A 20737-nucleotide genomic window follows, 5' to 3' on the forward strand; every position below is an offset into this window, starting at 1 on the left:
GTAGGCTATTGGCATGAAGGATTGATGAGGAACCCCCCCCCCGCCCGGGAGAAAATTCATCCTAAAGAAAGATGTCAGCAAAATCTCAAAACAGTATCAAGGCATCGATCAACAAGGGAAACACAAAATTCTGAATACTACATACTATCAGCCATTTGGATTTCTAGGGCAGGAGAAGCCAGGGTTATAAACCCCCTCCTCTATGTGACTTATCTCTCTCCATGATAAATCTTGTAAGCAATCAGGATATGAAACAGGAGGCAGTATCTCTAATAGAATCAAACATAAAAGGGGAGAGGCAATAATCTCCCAGCCCAGCACCAAACACACAACAGTATTTTAATACGTGAAGGAAATCTCACTACACGTGTCAGAGTGGGAGACAAGACAAATGGTAAACACCAGGTGTTGGTAGAAGGATTTATTTATGATGCTGCAGGAGACATGTCTTATGAGATTTCCAGAAACGAGCAGGCAATTGGCAAGGGTAATTTGTTGGAGAGTGAGTCTCTAACATCTCCTCTGTGTCTCCATTTGGCCAGGGTAACTTCAGGGGTCTCAGCTTCCAACAACGATGGCGGCATATGGGGCTAGCAAGTTGGATCTGATCAGCTCCTTTGTGAGTAAATTACTAATTTACTTTCTGGAATGCATCAGGAAGCAAATCAATAATAAGAGTTGCTAATGCTTTAAACTTACGATGACCTTAATTTTTATGATCCTAACATGTTTTCCTCATCCTCATAGAACTTCACGTTGTCCCATGACTGAGAAGCAGCAAAATGGTCACACAGCAGCACAGGGGTCACAAGATATGCTGGCTCTAGGTGGGCCAGGACTGGTGCCTGTCCCTGTCACCTGAGAGTTTTGTGACCTGACTTACAGAGGAGATGGTGGTAATCTCATTTTGTTAAATTGCTGTGAGGGTCACAGGAAATAAGGCACCTCACGCATGCTTCGACATGATAAATTATAAGAACCACAAGTCCAAAATTCTTTAAATTTTCTGTGTGGTCCACGGTCTCCAGAGAGGCTTTCCTGACAAATGTTCTTGCTGCTTCTCTACACGCTTGTCACAACTCCCAAACAGAGACGGAGCTGACTTCCCTCTGAACCCGCCTGGGGTGGCCTTCTGATGTGCCTTGGTCAACAGAATGGCTGTGCCAGTTCTGGGGCTAGGTCCTAAGCAGACTGGCACTTTAGTTCCCACCATCTTGGAATCTAACTGACCTCTATCTAGGAAGCTCAAGCTAGACTAGAAGAATAGGAGACACTGCGTGCAGAGAGTCCATGGCCAGCTCTTCCAGACACCAGGTGAGACCAGGAAAACCATCCATGTGGCCACGTATACTCTGGCCCCACTGATGTCAGCAGTCTTAGCGCCCTCCCTCGTTCACACCGCACAAGCCACTCCGACCTTTCTGGTTGCCAGGGGACTCACACATGCTGACTCCTCTGCCTGGAGCCTGCTCCCAGCAAGCCCCTCCACCAGTCACCCCAGATACTCCCTGTCTCCTTTTCTCTGGATAAGACGAATTGAGCCTGCCATTTCCTCTTACAAAAAGCCCTTCATTTTTCTTTATAGCATTTCCAATAATGACAATTGTGCAACATTTGTTTGGTATCTGCCTCCCTTGTGTCTAGAGGTTTACTGAAGGCACTGGGCACAATGTCTCTGATCTACTAGATGCTGAGTATGCACTGCTTGAATTAATTAATCAAGAGGTTGGTTGTAGCAGAGCCCCATGTCTCCAGGCTCAAAAAAAAAAAAAAAAAAAACAAATCCTGGTCTTGTTCTCATCATTTGCCTTTCTCACTCCCTTTTGTGGGAAATCAGTGTGAGGTTGTCTACCTTCTATATAAAAGACTTGTTTCCTGTTGAGGGAGGTACATTTCAAGTCATGGACACATGGCTCCCATCGCTCATTTGGGTTGGTCACGGACACACATGAGAGAGAGAGAGACAGAGACAGAGACTGAGACAGAGAGAAGAGAAGACAGAGAGAAGACGGCGAGAGAGGAGAGAGAGACATGGACTCAGAGCTCAAGAAAGGAAAGAAACTTCAGAGTGAGTGATTCTCAGTAGTCTTCGCATTGGCCGACAAACCCATCCTCTCTGCCTCTGGCTCTTAAAGCATCGTGTACCTCTTGTACGACTTTGCACATATGGTCACGGATCCTGGTCGGGCTTATGTCTGTCCCCCAAGAGACAGGAAGATACTTGAGCCCAGCAGCTTACCATCTTCACCTCAGGGTGACGCCAATGTAACTGAGCCCTGGCATCAGCCCTGCACTCACCCTGACCCGTCTCGAGTCCCATCTCACAGTTGCACAGCGAAGCACAAACAAAAGAAGGCTAATCAAAGAATAAAAAGTTACCCAACACATGCTAGCCTGGGTTTCTGTTATTTTTTTCAAAGCCCAGATAATGTCATAAACCCACATAAACAATTACAGCCAAAAGCAAGTTTTTATTTACAAATAAACAGAGATTGATTTTGGTTTCATTCTATCCTCTGCCCATTCTGTGTGGGGATCAACTTAAGAATTTGGGGGTTTGGGGAGGTTACAAAAACAAAACACACAGGCCCCAGATGTACTGAGCAGCTACACAAGGGTCAGGAAGGCTGATCTACATGGGCGAGCCTGTGGTAACATGATGAGACACCCCAGTTCTGTTTCCAGAGGCCTGTTTCTTACATAAGTGATCCAAGCATTCCATTTTGTCACTGCATTGAAGCCAGCGTGTGGGTCTGTATTTCCACACATTGCTTTCTCTTTGACATAACTCATTATAAAAGACAGCCAGGGGGACTGTAGCTCATTTGGAATTCACCAAGGAGGCAGCTCTTGCCCGAATGGGAAGAAGGGAGAATGACCTGTAACAGGAATGAATCCTCCAGTAGAAACCATGGGCATTTCCTTTCTGGTGATGCTCTGGAGAGTTACAAAATTCCATGGGAGATAGCTTCAAAGGAAGACGCTCAAGGATTAAGCAGCTTTGTTTAAAAAGCTTTGTTTCCCAGTAGGAAAATGTCTTTGCTTTTTGGTCACCAAGAAAAACGACTTAGAGTAGTTGTGAAAGAGTCATCTTGTACAGATGGCTAATTTATGCCAAGTATGGTCACTTGCACACTTTCTAGGCCTGTTATCCATTTGGTGGAGATTTTATCAATTATATGTTGAGAAAGGGTTTCTGCCTGGTGCAAAGCTAATTTCTCCATGTCAGACACAGCACATGGAGTCAATCAGAAGGACTCCAAAATGGAATGGGTTCATCCATTACCTGGAAAGTAGTCTTGGATATACATGTTCTGTGTTCTGAATATGCCCCCCCACCCCACCCCCATACACGTATGTTGAAACCCTAAAGCCCAGTGTGATGGAGGGTGGGGCTCATGAATGTTAGTACCTTATTGAAAAAGGCCCCAGAGAGCTCCCTCACCCTTTCCACCATGTTGGGAAGTCTGACCTCACTGGCACCCTGATCTCAGACTTCCAGCTTTGGGAAAGGTGAGACATAAATTTCCATTGTTTATAAGCTACTCAGCCTGCGGTAATTTTTTTTATAGTAGCCTAAAAAGGCCAAGACAAAAGGCGTGTGTATACATTTTTAATATTTATACAGGGACACATTTTAAAAAGTATACTCTTTGCTATGATGTTTAAATTTTTTTGCTAAAAATTTTACTGCCTATTTTTGAGACAGACAGAGAGAGAGCAACCGAGCAAGCACGGGCACGGGAGGGGCAGAGAGAGAGAGAGAGAGAGAGAGAGAGAGAGAGAGAGAGAGAGGAAGAAGAAAAATCCGAAGCAGGCTCCAGGCTGAGCTGTCAGCCCAGAGCCCGACCTGGGGCTAGAACTCAGGAACTGTGAAATCATGACCTGAGCCAAAGTCAGACGCCTAACCTGCTGAGCCATCCAGGCGCCCCTGTTTAAATTTATTTTCTATCTTTCTGCACTGGTTAAATATGAGTTGTATGCAGTTGGAAGCATATTAAAAAAAAAAAAAGACCAACTAAAGAAATGGATTGTGTTAACTTAGCTTCAGACTCTCTTGAGAAGGAAAAACACAAGTACTTCAGGACAATTTATAATACATGGAGACAATGAGCTCATTCTGAAGTATTAACTGGTCCCCTGACCATCAGAAAGGTAGCACCCTTCTGAAAAGCCATCCTATCATCTTCTAAGTGTGTTGTTGACCTAATTACAGGTAACAGTCATTTAACAAAGCAATTCTAATCTGGATTCTGTCACCGTGGGGTGGGAGGTCACCATAGAAGAACATCTCTCAATTTATCTTTATGAAAAAGTTACTGCTTAGAATATAACTGGAAAGAATAACAACCCTTCAGGAGCATGACAAAAATCCTTTAGAAGAAAGATCCTCCCGGTGCAATCTTTTAAAAATTGGTTTAATGTTCTCTGCATTCCTGTGGCAAATGCTATTATGGAAACATGTCTGATGGTCATGGGCCAGTGATTACAGAGATTGGGTGCTGGCATGATGAAGAAGGCAATGTGTGGCTTTCAAAAATGCGTATTTCACTTGGAAGCATGTGCTTTTGAAAACCAGACTGAGTTCAGATAGAAAATGTAGAGCCAAACATAAATTCTGGTCAAAACAAAAATGCTGCTCAAGAAATAGTACCTGTCTGTAGAGATAAGCTGGGCAATAAGCATTAGGACCATCATTTATTTATTTGGTGAGAAGATGTGGGAACTGTACACAAAAAAATCTGAAAACAAAGCTTTTAGGCTATTTAAAGTTGTTGAGGCAAGAATCTAGCCTGGCTCACAAAACTGTTAATCAGATTATATTAGTGTTTTGGCAGACTGATAACCCTGAAAGGAAAGATAATCTGTGGAATGAACCTAAATTCACAGACAGATGCATTCTGCCAGTGTTTTCTTTTATGTGGGGCTCCCCCAGAAGCATGCCTGAGACAAGGATTTAAGTGTGAGGAGTTTATTTGCGAGCAGATCCCCAAGAACCACTGGTGGGAGCCTATGGAGGTTTCATTATTTGTAACCAAGTTTCCATCATGGGTACCTGGAGCTTGATTCTGCTGGGAAATGTTGGGAGCCAGTACCGGAGATCAAGTTATACCTCAGAGTGATCCCACCCCTGGGTTGCTGGGTATTCACCCACCAGCCCCTGCTGGTCTCTGGGTGAGGGCTGCTTATAAACGCTTTAATTCCACGGCACTTGTAGCTTCCCACACTGGAGGACTGAGCATGCTCTGTGGTCAAGGAAACAAATGCAGGTGCCAGTGGCAGGGAGTCTGAGAGGTAAAATCAAGATATGTGGGGGGCGCTGACATCATGGGCTACACATGGGAACTGGCTATTCTGAATGAGAGGAAATTACCAGGAATTGCCTGAGAACTCATTCGTAAGCAATTAAAGAACAAACAAATCTAAAAATCAAAACCCCAAAAACACACCCTGGGACAATTAAGCAATGTGTAAGACACTAAAGCATACATTTAAGTGTCATAGACTGTGACCAGGTTTATCCTTATACCTGCAAGATTAGGCAGATGCCTCTGTAGCCTGATTTAAGAAACTACGATCCAGAACCGAAGATATTTTTCTACTGCCTGCCTGTCCTAGTACCTAAAATGTTTCCATTGGAGATTCAATACTTTGGGTAACCTATATTACTCTGTGTGTGTGTGTGTGTGTGTGTGTGTGTGTGTGTGTGCGCGCGCGTGTGTGTGTGTGTGTGCGTGTTTATAATACAAATATACAGATCTATGTACATAAATGTGCTCACACATGGTGGGGAAAGTATTAATATGGAATGAGTTTTAAAAAATATTTCAAGAGCCAAATGTGTTTGTTAGACTCAGATGATCATATGTACCATTTTTTACATATATTTCTTTTGCCATTAAAGCTTCACACATCCCTCATATTCACCAATTACTAGCTGTATGGCCTCAGAAACTGCATTTGGCCACTCTGAAACACAGCTCGCCTATCTCATGAATGCATCTAATACGTACCTACCCCAGGCAAACGCTTGATATTTCCAACATTCCTAAAAATACAGTTGAAAGACACAGCTGAATTTCATGGGGAAAGAAAGGTGACATTATTTGGTATCTATTTCTTCTAATCAACCAGGCTCCCACAGTGCAGAAGTTATAAGTGGGAGGAAAAGGATTATTATTATAATAATTACCATTTTTGAGAGATTCTGTTTATAAGGCCTGGTGCTTTATGAGGGTAAAGACTCTTAGGCCCGCCCTATCCCTAGCATCTAGCAAGCCTCGGGCACACAGTAGGGGCTCAAATGATGTCTGCTTAATTATTTAATTAAGTGGTTAATTTCACACGATCTTCCCAATGTGAATGTAAAGTAAATATTATTAGCTTCATTTTACAGTAGGGAAATGAAATCAAAGAAATTGCATAATTATCCCCAATGACAACCAACTGGTTAGTGCTGAAGGCCTGGGCTTACAACCTGTTTTCTAGGAAAAAAAGAACTACTCTATTTCACCATATATACTTTTTTACAATTCAAGTTATATTTTTGCCATAACTTGCTGTAGCTTATAATATCTTAAATCAGATGCTTTTTTGTAGGAAGTGGGTTAAAGACCTGGCAAAGCTCTATTTAGATGCTGGCAGGCTTTGGAATTTCAACACTTTTTTTTTTTGAAGCATTAACATTCCAGATTCAAGTGAACACACAATTTGCTTCAACAACATGGTAGGTTTGCAGATAATGAATTTACGCAAAGATGGTGAAACTATTCAAATCACTTCGCAGTCAGAGGATATTTTGATGTCATCTGTCCTGCTACTTCTGGGCTTTCCTGTTATCGTGTATAAATTATCTAACCTCTACTTTCACCGGAAAGGCGTTTTCAAAAAATTGAATAGCCACGCATTTTCAATGAAACAGAATGGTCTGCCGAAGAATGCAAAAGGCAACCGTTGTAGTTTGTTTCATAAGCACACAGACTGGTGGCAAAAGAAGAATTATATTCAGAACGATTCCCCAGACAAGTTGAGCAAGACTGGGAACCATCTCAACAGAACCAAATTACAAGGTTTGCCCAGTAACTGTTATTTAGTGAATAGGTGTTCCTGGCTTTTGGGTTTGCTGTTAAGCTTGGCTACAATCTTATCATAGACACACTGGCCATGGACCCTCATTTTTCCAAGGAGTTAGACTAGATGAAACAAGACCCAAGAAATGTAGGAGACTTTTACTTTAAGGTCGTACAAACAATACAACAAAGTGTGAAGACGACAGAGGATTTGCTTCAAGAAAATAAATATGCAGAGAAATAAGAAGGTCTAAAAATCACGAATTATTCGACAATAGGGGAAACATCCAAAACTGGTCGTTCTAAGATTCTGTTAGAATGTACGAATTCATTTAGAAATGTTCAAGTTAGTAATGTAAATGCGTACATAATGGATAATTGATAATGGTCGATGATTGATAAAAAGTAAATTTCAGTTAACTTGAAAAATAACCAGTTAGGGCTCTCCCATAATGGAACCTTGTGCTATAGTCTTACAGATAGACATTGAGCCTACCCTAAAGAATAACAACCAGGAAAGAAATTCCTGGAATTAAAAATAATTCCATGAATTTTCTCAATCTATAACTACAGTATTATAAAATGAAAACAAAAATTATCTTAAAATCCTGTATCACAAATTGAAATGTTTCAATCGGATAATATTTATTATGTTTAGGGAGGGACAGAGGGAGACTGAAATCTTTTAAAGTCATAATCCTCATTACCAAAAATTAAAATTTGCCTTTACTACATGCAGATTCTCGTTAACCAATGTTTTATTACATCTTCCTAAAACCTGGGTACAGAAGTAACTGTACTGCTTTAAGTAGTTGTCAAAGACTATTGTAAAAGAATTTTTATAAAAAAATTTTATTTTTGTATAGATTTTTTCATCCCCCCCCCATTTTTGTATAGATTTTAAAACTACTTTCAATTAATTTTTTAATTTTTTTAAAAATTTTTTTTTCAACATTTATTTATTTTTGGGAGAGAGAGAGACAGAGCATGAACGGGGGAGGGGCAGAGAGAGAGGGAGACACAGAATTGGAAACAGGCTCCAGGCTCCGAGCCATCAGCCCAGAGCCTGACGCGGGGCTCAAACTCACGGACCGCGAGATCCTGACCTGGCTGAAGTCGGACGCTGAACCGACTGCGCCACCCAGGAGCCCCTACGACAAATACTGGGTTTAAATCATCTCTCTTAATGAGGGCACCTGTTGGGATGAGCACTGGGTGTTGTATGGAAACCAAGTTGACAATAAATTTCATATTAAAAAAAAAAAGAACTCTCTGAAGTTGGATTAATATTTTGGTGTTACTGATGAGGAAATGGAGGCAAAGAAAAAAAAAGTTAGTAAGTTGCCCAAAGTCATCTAGCAGCTGGTAAGTTGCAGAACTGGAATCAGAATCTGCAGGTCTGACTCAAAACCCTAGATTCTTAACCGCTACTTGAAGCAGGAATTCCCTGGCTTCCTTCAGATGTCTAGCTACGATTTCCTAAGGCTCTGTGCGGAATACCATACTTGGAAAACATGTCTGGAATTGAGGTGGGGAGAAAAGGCAGAAATGAGGTATGTCAGGCAAATGAACTGGCCAGGACGGACTAGCTATGGTATTTGCAGGGCCCGGTGCAAAATAAAAAGGCAGGGCTCCTTATTCAAAGATCAGGGTAAACATCCACTAAACATACTAAACCATAAAGCTCTGCCCTTTCTTACCCCCCTCTTCTCTCCCTCCACTTACCCATGTTTATCCCTTCAAGCTCACATCCTCAGGGCACCTGTACCACCTAAGCCTTGGACCATGGCTCTGCACACATGCAAGCCACTGGCAACCTGTTCCATCCCCCTCTTGACAGGTGTCAGACCTACCCTCGGTGCCCAGCCAGAGACAGAAGTCAAGTCAAATCCGAGTTCTCCTCTTCCTGCTGGCCCACCCACACCAACACAGAGTGAAACAGGGATTGCAACCTTTCCCCTGAATGGGCTAGGTACTTGTATGCAAGCAGGCTATAGGTAAGAGGCTCCTCCCTGCTGAGACCCCATGAAATGTGCCTAGGTGCTGACAGTCTGCTGGCATCTCAGGTTTGCATGCCCATGCCTTGTCTCCTGCTGTGGGCATTGAGCGACTGTGGTCAGCAGTGGGAGACTGAAGAGGAGAAAGGCAAAGAGAGGTAGAATCATCACAAGCCAGGCTCCAAGGTGCTTCCTTAGCCCATCAGACTCCATTCATACAAATTCAAAGAGGAAAATATTGAGAATATCAAGATAATGGCCACCAGTGTCCAAACATCAGCTCTGCTGAGCACTGAGGCCAGGATGACATTGGTCCCATGTCCGTGAAAGCAGCTCTCAGAATAATATGTGACATGACCTGCTTACCACCAATACCCATGTTTTGTAAGGAGGCAACAGGCGTCTTCCCCAAGTATAAGATCAGAAGGACTGGAGATATCTGAGAGTCTAGCAAAACTAAGTGAAATGACATTCAAGAAATAGAAGCTCCAACTGATGGGTATTGAGAAGACCCTTCAAAAAGAAGAGCCAAGGATAAGATGCCCGGTGGTTCTACAGTCAACAATGACCCTCTGGTTCAGAGAAAGGAGAAGCTCATGGAGAGTCATTTTCCCTGAAAGCACCTGTTCTGGGGCAGCTTCAAGGAGAGCAGCAGGTTGACACTGGCTGGCATGAGTGCTGGAGGCTGCAGCAGGCTCATGAGCAGTTGCTAAATCTCAGGAATGTTCTCAGGTAGACCCTACCCCACCGATTGCTGGAAATCAGCTGTGGTGTAGATACTTAATCCACACAAATCACTGTACTCAAGATTATAACCATGTGTGGGGGCAGAGACCGGAGCAATCCGAAAGTCAAATTAAAAGTTGTTTGTTGGGGCGCCTGGGTGGCGCAGTCGGTTAAGCGTCCGACTTCAGCCAGGTCACGATCTCGCAGTCCGTGAGTTCAAGCCCCGCGTCGGGCTCTGGGCTAATGGCTCAGAGCCTGGAGCCTGTTTCCGATTCTGTGTCTCCCTCTCTCTCTGCCCCTCGCCCGTTCATGCTCTGTCTCTCTCTGTCCCAAAAATAAATAAACGTTGAAAAAAAAAATTAAAAAAAAAAAGTTGTTTGTTTTGCAGGCAATGGGGAGCCATTAATCTGATCCATATGGTTCTTCATTAAAATAAGCCCGACAGCATTATAAAGGATCACCTTGAAGGGGAGGCTGGTAGAGGGACATCAGCAGGTTACTGAAACAGGAGAGAAAGAAGAGGCACACAAGAGAGATCTAAGGCACTCCAAACGAACAAATTAGCCAATTAGGAAACTGACTTGATGGATTGGGTTTGGGATGGAGGTGGAAGAGGGATACAAAAAGTATCCTTCCGGTACCCTTACCGTAGAGATGATGGTACAGGAAATGGAAACAGAGAAGAATGGATGGAAGAATCGATTTGACAAAATGATGAGTTCAATTGTAAACATGCTTTTCAGTGGCATGACCTGCCCACAGGTGTGGTTAAATGGGACTTCAGTTCAGCAGTGAGAACCCATTCGGAGGTAATAGGGTAACCTGTCACCTAGGAATCATCCACTAAGGATGATCGCTTAAGGAACTGGATTGGTTAAGTGTGAGGAAAGAATACGAGCTCTTTAACAAACTTTTGCTCATCACTGCAAATCTAGTGTGTGTGGCGGGGGGGGGGGGGGACTTAGAAACAGCAGCGATCAATCAATTCACATCTTGTCACTTGATCTGGGGAAGTTTAAAACCGAATTTCGTAACAATGCAAACACTGCTATTCACAAACGCCCTGTAAGGTGTGGAGTGAAAGTGTTTACTGTCGAAACTGCATTGCCTTAGGACAAAAGCCAGTGCAAATATTTGTTCATGGACTCTGTTTTTGAACTTGGCTGTAGATTGGTTGGGAAGATATGAGAAACACCAGTTATCTTGGGTTGGTGGCTGGTGGGGGTGGGGGGGGGAAGCCTTTCATATAGCTTTGATTTTCTTTGTAAGGTAACTGAGAAAGACTTTTTCCTTCAGTTCCTTAGTATTGAAAATGTTTTTAAAACATCTAGGTTGTTTCAAGAGTCATTAGGAAGATTAAGCATTATAACATAACTCACAAACACTGCTCTATTCTGTAGCATTCTGGTAAACAGTCTATGTATTTGACTCTACAATAATGGGATTAATGCAGAATTTATATACCAAACACCTATCTTTTAAAAAAAATTTAGTATTTAATTTTGAGAAAGAGAGACAGAGTGCAAGCAAGGGAGGGGAAGAGAGAGAGAGGGAGACACAGAATCCAAGGCAGGCTACAGGCTCCAAGGCATCAGCACAGAGCCCGACGCGGGGCTCGATCCCAGGAACCATGAGATCATGACCTGGGCTGAAGTCGGACGCTCAACTGACTGAGCCGGCCATTCAGGCGCCCCACAACAACCCCTATCTTTACTAACTATGCATTTTTCTCCTGTTTCTTCCTAATGTGAAAGGTGAGGATACATAAATATGCACGTGATTTTGTTGTTTCACGTAGAAATTCTCATTTCATCATTTCAGCTTTTCCTGTTCCTTACAACATAGTTCAAGGTAAGCAAATGATGGTTAGATCTTTGAACTGAAGAGCTATGTTTTCCCCTTTTATCTCCAGTGCTTAGGTTTGTTTCTGGCACTTGCCGTTTCCCTTATAGGAGCTTTGCTTAGAATGTTGATTGTTTTCTGGTTACAAAGCAGTCACAAAGTTCACACCAACTTCTATCAAAAAAATAAATAAATAAAGCAATTATACACAATGCTCATAGATCGAAAATCTGGCCTCTAATAAGCAATGCATTTCAAGTCGTGTTGGCCCAGATCCCCTCAAACACATGGTCAAGTGTACATAACACAATGGAAGGATTTCCAGAAGCATCTGGAAACCATGGCCACAGAGAGACTGCCAGTCAGAGGAAACGTGGCTGTGAAGGAGAAGCAGAGGCCAACAAAGGTGGCACACAGCACCTGAATTGCAAAGAACGTTGCTGCAGACGCACACTGGGAGAGAGACCATCTTTTCAGTCACCCAGTGGTGACTGGATTTTCATAAGCAAAGTGGCGTCAATTTTCATAAGCAAATGAAGAGATTAAGAGAGACGCAATCACGACAGGCCAATCTCAGAATGTAGGGCTTCCACTCGAGCTGGATATCCACAGACTACAAGTCACCTTCCAAGATTTAGTTTGAAAGCATTTGAAAACAGTTTATAAGACAAAAAGCCCCAATACATATTATACATATGAGGACAGCAATAAAATTATTCATTGGAAAAACAAACCTGGGAATGCCCTAAGCATATTTAAATTAGAAAACACATTTATCCAGGCTTCTAGCCTCACTTACTCAACCAAGTCCCTCCTTCGATGCGCTCATCGTAACACAGAAAGGGTCCAGCTTATACTCAGCAGAAAGCTCACGTTCAGGTTCTTGTCCTTGAATTTGGATATTAATATAAGTCCTTGGGTTTTCTGGATCTTAACGAAAGTTTGCCATTTATGCCAAAAGCCAGTAGACATGTGGCAAGTCTAGACGAAGGGAGGTATTTAGGTAGAGTTTTGTAAATGAGGGAGTTCTCCAAGAGTGTTGGAACACAGAGACATGAAGGCAGGCCAAATATGGCACCTTAACCTATGAAATACTGTAAGCTTGAAAAGGGTTTGAGAAAACAACCGAAGCAAGAAGGTCACTCTGATCTCTCCCCTGCTCTACTGCCCTGACATAGGTCAAAACCCTCACCTGAGAGGCACCTTCCCTGTACCCAGGGGAAAGGAATGTCCTTATCTCTGAAAACAAGGTGAGGCAAAAGGGCCAAACAGGCTTTGCTAAGTTTCCTCCACTTTCTTGCACTGAACTCACCCTCTGACCCAGCCTGTTTCTCCATGACTGCCCACTCTTCATCCAATCTAGCAAAAATACTCAGACCTGACCGTTTCTTCTGGTCTACATCTCCTTATCAAGGCTTCCATGTCAAGGACTACATATTAAATACATCTGTATGCTTCTTTTCTGCAAATCTGTCTTTGTCCATTAGCTTTTCAGACCCAGACAGGGCCCAAGAGGGCCAGGGAAAATGTGCTCTTCCCTCTCACCATGAAGATCTGCCCCTGAGGATACAAGGAGCGGAGGAAGAAAGGTCCCGCACAATGCCAGGGACAGATACTGTCGGTATTCTACAGGCAGAAGAAGGGAATTCAGACTTCAAGGGCAGAGTCCTAGTCATTCATTCATTCTCTCTCTCCTTGCCATAAAACATACTTGTTACTGTTTTTCCACGGAAACTAAGTTCCTCTGGCTTCTAAGGCACTCCACAAACAGGCCATTCGACCACCTGCTAGCGCCTCTCTGCCTCAGCATGGCGCCACCTGTTGGCTACACCCGCAACCCCACAACCACAGGCAGCCCTGCTTCTTGGTGCCTTCTCCAGAAAGCTGGCTTCTCTGTATCCACTCATCCAAACTCATTCTTACCTAAGTCCTTCTTACCTTTCCCAAGATCGTTGACTTTTTCTACACTCCAAACTCCTGCACAGATACACCTTATTTTCCATTCGATTTCCCTTCCACAGCCATGAATTATTCACCAGGCCTGGTGCACACAGGTCCTGCCTACACAATCATGAGCCCAACCCCAGACCTCAAGAAAATTCCTATGTGTAGTCAGGAGTCGGGCACAAATGAGCCTGTACATTATTTTTACGAATAAAGTCTAAGTCGTTTTCTATGTTTGTCGATCTGGTCTCAAGTTCTTAGAAGACAGAGATCTTAGACCTCAGTGACTTTCACGTGTCGTTTCAACTCAAATGTTCTATCTGTGATGTATGCATTTTATGCAGAATTTGTCTTAACGAGTCGGAAAAGGGCGCTCCATCAAGAGTCCCCCTTCCCTCTACCAAATATCCATTTTACTGACTGATCTTCCAGTTCTTAGGCATTAGCCCCACCTACCAGCCACCCAGGCTAGGCAGTCTCCTAGACTCCTTTTCTCCTTTCCTTTCCCATAGTTAGTTCACTCACCCTGTCCAGTTGATTTAATCCCCTGTGTTTTTTCCAAAGCCGTCTCTGTCTTTCCTTTCCACCACCTTGGCCCAGGAGCGCCCCTTCTCATTTCTCACCCGCCAATCATGCTGCCTCCATTCTTCTCCCCTCGCTTACCCCAGAACAGTTTCAGAGTGTTTTTTATTAAACGCATACACAACCATATCCCTCTCCTGCTTAAAATAAATGGCTGCCTATATACCTTTCAGATAAAACCCAGTAATTTAGTATGAGACATAAGATTCTTCAGGTGCTACTCCCCTGCTTTCCTCTCTAGGCTCCCTGTAACTACCTGTTTAAGCCTCAATCTTCAGACACGATGGAATTCTTGAAACGCTGTAAACATTACATGTTCCCTACCGCTAGATGTGGATTCTGTTTCTCTGCCTAGAGTGATTTCCTTCTCCCCTCTCCACATTTTAGTTGATTCAATGAATTAAAGATTGGGCTCCAGGAAATAGTCTTTTCTAAAAAAGCCTTTGAGCTCAATCTATTCTCCATTCCTTGATCTTATCTCTAGAATGAATAAAACGTTTTCACACACCTCCATCATAGAGCTCTGAAGCAATTGTCTGTCTCCCTAAATAGACTACAGTGTTGGGGTTAGTGGTAGCCCTCGAAGGCAAATAGTAAGTTTTATTCCATCTTTGCAATCCTCCCTCCTGGACAATGGAGGTTTTCAGAAATGAACAAATGCAGACTAAATATTCAGACACCAGTGGGCTGAACAGACAGCAACTTCTTGGGAAAATAAACAGAACTATATAAACTTGCATAGGTCTCAGAAGAAAAATGTAAGCTCACTCCATTACAAGAGTGAAGAGGTTTCAAATTAATATGCCTCAGAGGCAGAAATAAACATATCAATTTACTAGTGATTGTTTTTGGTAAATTGTAAAAGGTTTTCATTGGTAAATCTCACCATAACTAGAAAGCCCCAAAACTATCAGTAGCATTTGTTTCTTTCAAGCTTTCCATCAATGATTTTTAATCCAATAGCAGCTACCTTAAGAAATTCATCATTCCTATATGATAGATATAATTGCATTAATCTTCAAAACGCTTATATTTAGCACTGTTTCTTCCAGAAATTGCTAATGCTGACTCTTCCCCCCACCCAGCCCACCCTGTTTTACTTGAGTTGACACAGAATATTGTGCAAATTTAAAGTGTACCCAACATGTTGATTTGATACACTTACATACTGTAAAACAATTACCACCATAGTGTTACCTAACATTTGTGTCATATGACATAATTATCATTCTGGTTGAGAATTTTTAAGATTTCGTAACTCTCAAGTATATAACACAGTATTATTAACTATAATTACTATGATGTACATTAGATTCTCAGAGCCATGCATCGAATAGCTGGAAGTCTATACTCTTTGACCAACATCTACCTACCCCACCCTCTGGTAATCACCACTATAGTCTCTATGTCTAGGCGTTTGGCTTTCTTAGATTCCACATGTAGGCGATATTGTATTACTGTGTTGGTCTTTCTCTGACCGATTTTATTTCCCACGATGTTCTCATGGTCCATCCATGTTATCACAAATGGCAAGATGCCCTTCTTTCTCATGGTTAACTAATATTCCATAGCACATATGTATGAATGCATACACACACACACACACATACACACACAAACACACTTATCTTTTTTTCCATTGGTCCATCAATGGACACTTAGATGGTTTCCCTATCTTGCCTATGGTGAATAGTGCTGCGATACACATGGGATTGCACTGAGTGCATGATGTTGGGTTAATTCCCTTTGTGTCTATACCAAGAAGTGGCATTGCTAGATAATACGGCAATTTGATTTTACTTTTTTGAGGAACTTGAACAATGTTGTCCAGAGTGGCTCCACCCATTTACCAACAGTGCACATGGGTTTCTTTTTCTTCACATACTCGTTAACATTTTTTACTCTCCTCTCTTTGAGGATAGCCATTCTGACAGGTTTGGGGTGGGATCTCATTATAGTTTTGATTTGCATTTCTCCGGTGATGAGTGATGTTGAGCATCTTTTCATATGTCTGTTGGCCACCTGGATGTCTTCGTTATTAAAGTATCTCTTCAGATCCTCTACCCATTTTTTAACTGGATTGTGTGTGTGTCTTTCTTTGTGTGTTTTGGTTTTGTTGTTGTCATTTTGATACTGAGTTGTAGAAGTTGATATATTTTGGGTATTAACCCCTTATCGGGTATACGATTTGCAAAAGTTTTCTCCCATTTAGTAGGTTGCCTTTTTCATTTTGTTAATGGTTTCTTTTGCTGTGCAGAAGCTTTTTACTTTAAAGTGCTCCCACCTGTCTATTTTTTGCTTTTGGTGACTATCATATTACATATTAAGCAATAACATGACCAAGGAAAGAACAGAAAGAATGTACAAATAGAATTCAGTCAGAAATGCAAAGATTGGAAATCAGACATTTCCCCTCAGCACAGATCCTACCAAGTCCATTCCTCAACACCCAGACCAGAGATCTAAGCAAGAGGCCACTGGAAGGCAAATGCAGGCATATTATTTCAAGTGCAGCTACAATGCCATTTAAAATATATACACTGATGTAGTTGAGACAATCTTTCAGAAATATTCTAACTGAAATTCCACAATTAGATTTTCTTCCCTAATACAAGGCAGATTCCTGAATAGAAAGGTCAGAGTACAGAAAAGGGAAGTGAAATTCTAAGTAGGTATCCATCATTTTCTTAACTTTTTACCTTTTCCTACTCATCAAGATGAAAATAATGTATTATTCCTACAAAGGAATAGTATACATAAAATAATAACAGCTTTATCCACACCCTACCATAAACTTTGAAAATGGTAACATTCCCTCATGGTGTACCTCATCACATGAAACTATAAGAAAATCACAATTGAGCATTTATGTTATTAAACCAGTATCACCATGAGCTTATTTTACTAAGAGAACAAAACAGTAGCACTCTGAAAATATAAAATATTTTTATAAGTAGAATCCTTAACAGATTTTGAAGAAATCCAAGGGTTGTTTGATATGTGGAAATTCCCATTGATAAATTTTATTGAGGTGTAAAATTCTTCTATAATTCATCAAAGTAGCTGGGGCACAGTATAAATGCTCTGCCATTCACAAAATCCAACTTTCATTTCTGTTCCACAATTCTACTAGCCAAATTCTGATTATCAAGAGCACAACTTGATTGATTTACTGCTTCATAAAGCTATGAGGAAGAATGACGTGACAGGAAAAAATTCTGTTGATGAATACTTAATATGGGAGATTCGTGGAAAATAAACACCAAGGTGAAGTCAGGACACTTATTCCCAAGGCAGACATCAATGTGTGGACAATATTTTATTCCAGAGTCTCTGCTCTATTCACACTAAATGAATGATGGAGAGATCAATGTTTCAGATAATACATGGTGTTGCTACAGAAATGAGCCATCTGGCTAAGTATCATCATGTCATGATACATCCAACCTACCATAGATACACCCAATCTTCTCGTTTCATTTAAGTTCCTGGGAAATTTAAATGAATGTACTCGGTAAAAATACCTATCAGTTTAATAGAGTGAAAAATAATATTTTCACATAGAATGTTCTGAGAGGAATTGGGAGACAAAATCATGATCTTGCAATCACTACCTGGAAGTCAGTAAGCGAGCTGGCATGTGATATATTATGTTAGGTACAATCCAAGTCAGTACATACTAAGCTTTTAACATCATGGCACATGCAGAATGTGGTGATAGTTACCAATATGTGGAGTAAATGGATAAGCCTAGAGAGAGGCAACTGACACAGAGCCCCAGCTGCCCCGAAGGCCAAGGGAACAGTCACTCGCTCTTCTCTATCCTGGTAATGGTTAAGGCCTACCCTTGCAGGAAGCTCTGATCAAAGAGGGGTGGGGATTTTCATCTCTCATGGAAACTCAGGTCAATCAGTAATGTTACCCCTAGTGTTGAGTGGTTCACTCGGGATTTCCACATCAAAGCCCAGTACCCTGTGTCCTAGGATTTGCCTTCTGTGCCAGGCAAACCGGGACACCTGGTCACCCCACTCTAGGGGGAGGCTGGGAAGACCATGGACATTGCATCCACGATTGATGTGAAAAGAATGCCCTAACTCTATGGAATGGAGAAACAACATGGAGATCACCTTCTTGAGAACCAGCTAAGTATTTTCCATGTGGATGAGACACAAAGAATTGTTCATAAGCAGAGATACACAGAGGGAGGAGGACAGAGTTGCAGCAGACTTAAAAGGAATATAAAGGACAGAGGCAAGAAAATCAAAGAGGATTAAAATAGGGGTTAGGCATGCTCAGGCAGTAGGAGAAATGGAAACAAAGGCATCAGTAAGAGTCATCTACTTTCCAATGCAGCCAGGTGAATGCTACCAGGGTAAGGGTTCCTTCCAGACTTCCACCAGGAGCTCACTCTTACAAGGTAGTGTGGTTCTTGGCCACCATATGCCGCTCCCTGGCAAGTGGTCTGCTGGGGAACCAGGGTATGAGGCCAGATATGCCTGGTGTGCTGGAGGTGAGCAGTTGGTTTCCAGGGCTCTATCTGGACACAGCAGGGAATCATGGGAAAACAGGAGGGTGGCATGCATTGGAAAAATGGAGAAGAGTAAGATGGAGGAAAAGAGGCTATGGGATTGAAGATCTCAGATCCATCCCAATTACCCAATAACCCGACTTTCAGTATGGGGCTCAACTCACTGTATCAACAGTAAAATGATGATGTGAGTGGTATTATGTTGATACTGTTGATGATATTCAAGCATTTACATGGGCCAGGCACCTTACCTTGGGCTTCACACACATCTCACTTATTGCTGTGAGTTGGAAGACAGAGAGGACACCTGAAATGCATTTGTTTGAATACAAAGTTTCAAATGCATTATTGAAAATCACTATAGTTTTTATAAACAACTCACACACTAACAATCCTCTTCCTTTTTTTTGTTCCTTAAGTAGAAAATATATCTTCTGTGGTTTGTAATCCTCCACCTGATTCGCTACACTGAAGGCATGTTATTTTTTTGTGAAAAACATTATGGAGTTGTTCTAAGGCCTGGATCTGACCAGTTGTCATTCTCTAATCCAAAATGACAAAACGCAAACATGCTGATTCACTCAGGTCCTTGGGTCTGTTAACCGAATAAAGCATGAAAAGAGACCGATGCAATGGAGCGGGGTACCTCCAAGGGGGGAAAGAAAGTTCTAGTAAGTATGAAAACGGTTACAACTTCCATGATTATATACTGTGTCGGTGCTGAGAAAGCCATTGCGGTGGTAAGGAAGTTGCAACCAGTGAAGTTTTATAACATCTTTGAACCAGCTAGAGTGCAAACTCACTACACCACGTGGACCAATCCTGTCGTGTACCTAAATTCTGCTTTTCCATGCATACTGTCTTCTTCCGTAAGACAGTGAGTTTGGTGTTAGCAAATCTCTGGTAATCGCATGGGCTTAGCCACCAGACCAAGTGGATTTGGATGCTTGCTTCTCAAGCTGGTGCGGGATTCCCAAAGCCCAAGCTGCTACAGGCCTCATTTTTCTCACCTACTGAATAGGTGTACTGATACTTTCCTCACCCATACAACCATCATGGAAGCACTGTAAAAGCGCTTAGTTCATTTGCTAAGCACATAGGGAGTGCTCGACCTGACTACAAAATAAAGGCACCAACTCCCGTCCTGAAGAGGTTCACTTCCTTTTTAACAACTGTTTTACACATCACTGTGGTTCTTTAGAATTTACCCTGGCTTTCTGTTCAGCTCAGTTCACCCAAAATTCAGACCCTACCCCACGGCTCTTCCTTTATAGACTTTTCAGTAATCTCCCCACCCTCCTCTGGATTTTTCCCCAGTTGTCACATCAGTCCATCCCTGCTTTTAATTTTTCAAATGGGCCCCTCAACCGAGGTCAACAAAGTCCTTATTTCTATTAAAAATAATTCCATAAGTACTACCTCCTTCAGCTAAATTTCACGTCTAGGATGGAGTTGTAACTGGCGCCTCCCGACAAGATGGTGGAAAGCAGACGATAGAGCGGGTTGTAACCATTGTTGGCAAGGATCAGATACCTCAGGCTCTCTGTGTTCTAGGCAGACTCTTGTGCTACACTTCCCTGCCTTGTTTTGAACGTACATATGGCCTTGGGACTGGCTTACGCCAATAAAATATAGAGCAAAACCAAAAAAGAATTGTCATTACGCGGCAGAAGTTTCAAGAAAAGTACATGATTCACCACACTTTCTTTTCTGTGGATGCCTCAGGCAATATTACAGATGGTAATTGTTCTATCAGTCTGGACTCCAGCTTGAGAACACGGAATGGAGATCCACAACTGACACATAACGAGTTAGAGATAGGTAATTTTAAGCTTAAGTTTTATGTGTTGTTTCTTCCACCTCCATAGCATAACCTAACCCATCCTGACCCATATAAAGGTGGAGTGATTAAGAGCACAACTGTTCAAATCCCAGCTCTACCACTTACAACACGTACAACTTCACGGAACTTAACTTCCTCTGTTTTTAGATCTAACTCAGGGTTATTTGTTTTTCCTGTGTCTGTTTCAACATTCTTATCACTAGAA

General features: G+C 42.1%; 1 protein-coding gene across 3 annotated transcripts in view; it reads right to left on the minus strand.

Moving 5' to 3' along the window:
* Positions 1-20737, minus strand: part of PRKG1 (protein kinase cGMP-dependent 1) — a 1163528-nt gene that overhangs the window by 387602 nt on the left and 755189 nt on the right. The window lies entirely within an intron of this gene.

This window comes from Herpailurus yagouaroundi, unplaced genomic scaffold, assembly GCF_014898765.1.
Source record: "Herpailurus yagouaroundi ecotype Mexico unplaced genomic scaffold, PumYag 211, whole genome shotgun sequence".
NCBI classification, from domain to species: Eukaryota; Metazoa; Chordata; class Mammalia; order Carnivora; family Felidae; genus Herpailurus; species Herpailurus yagouaroundi.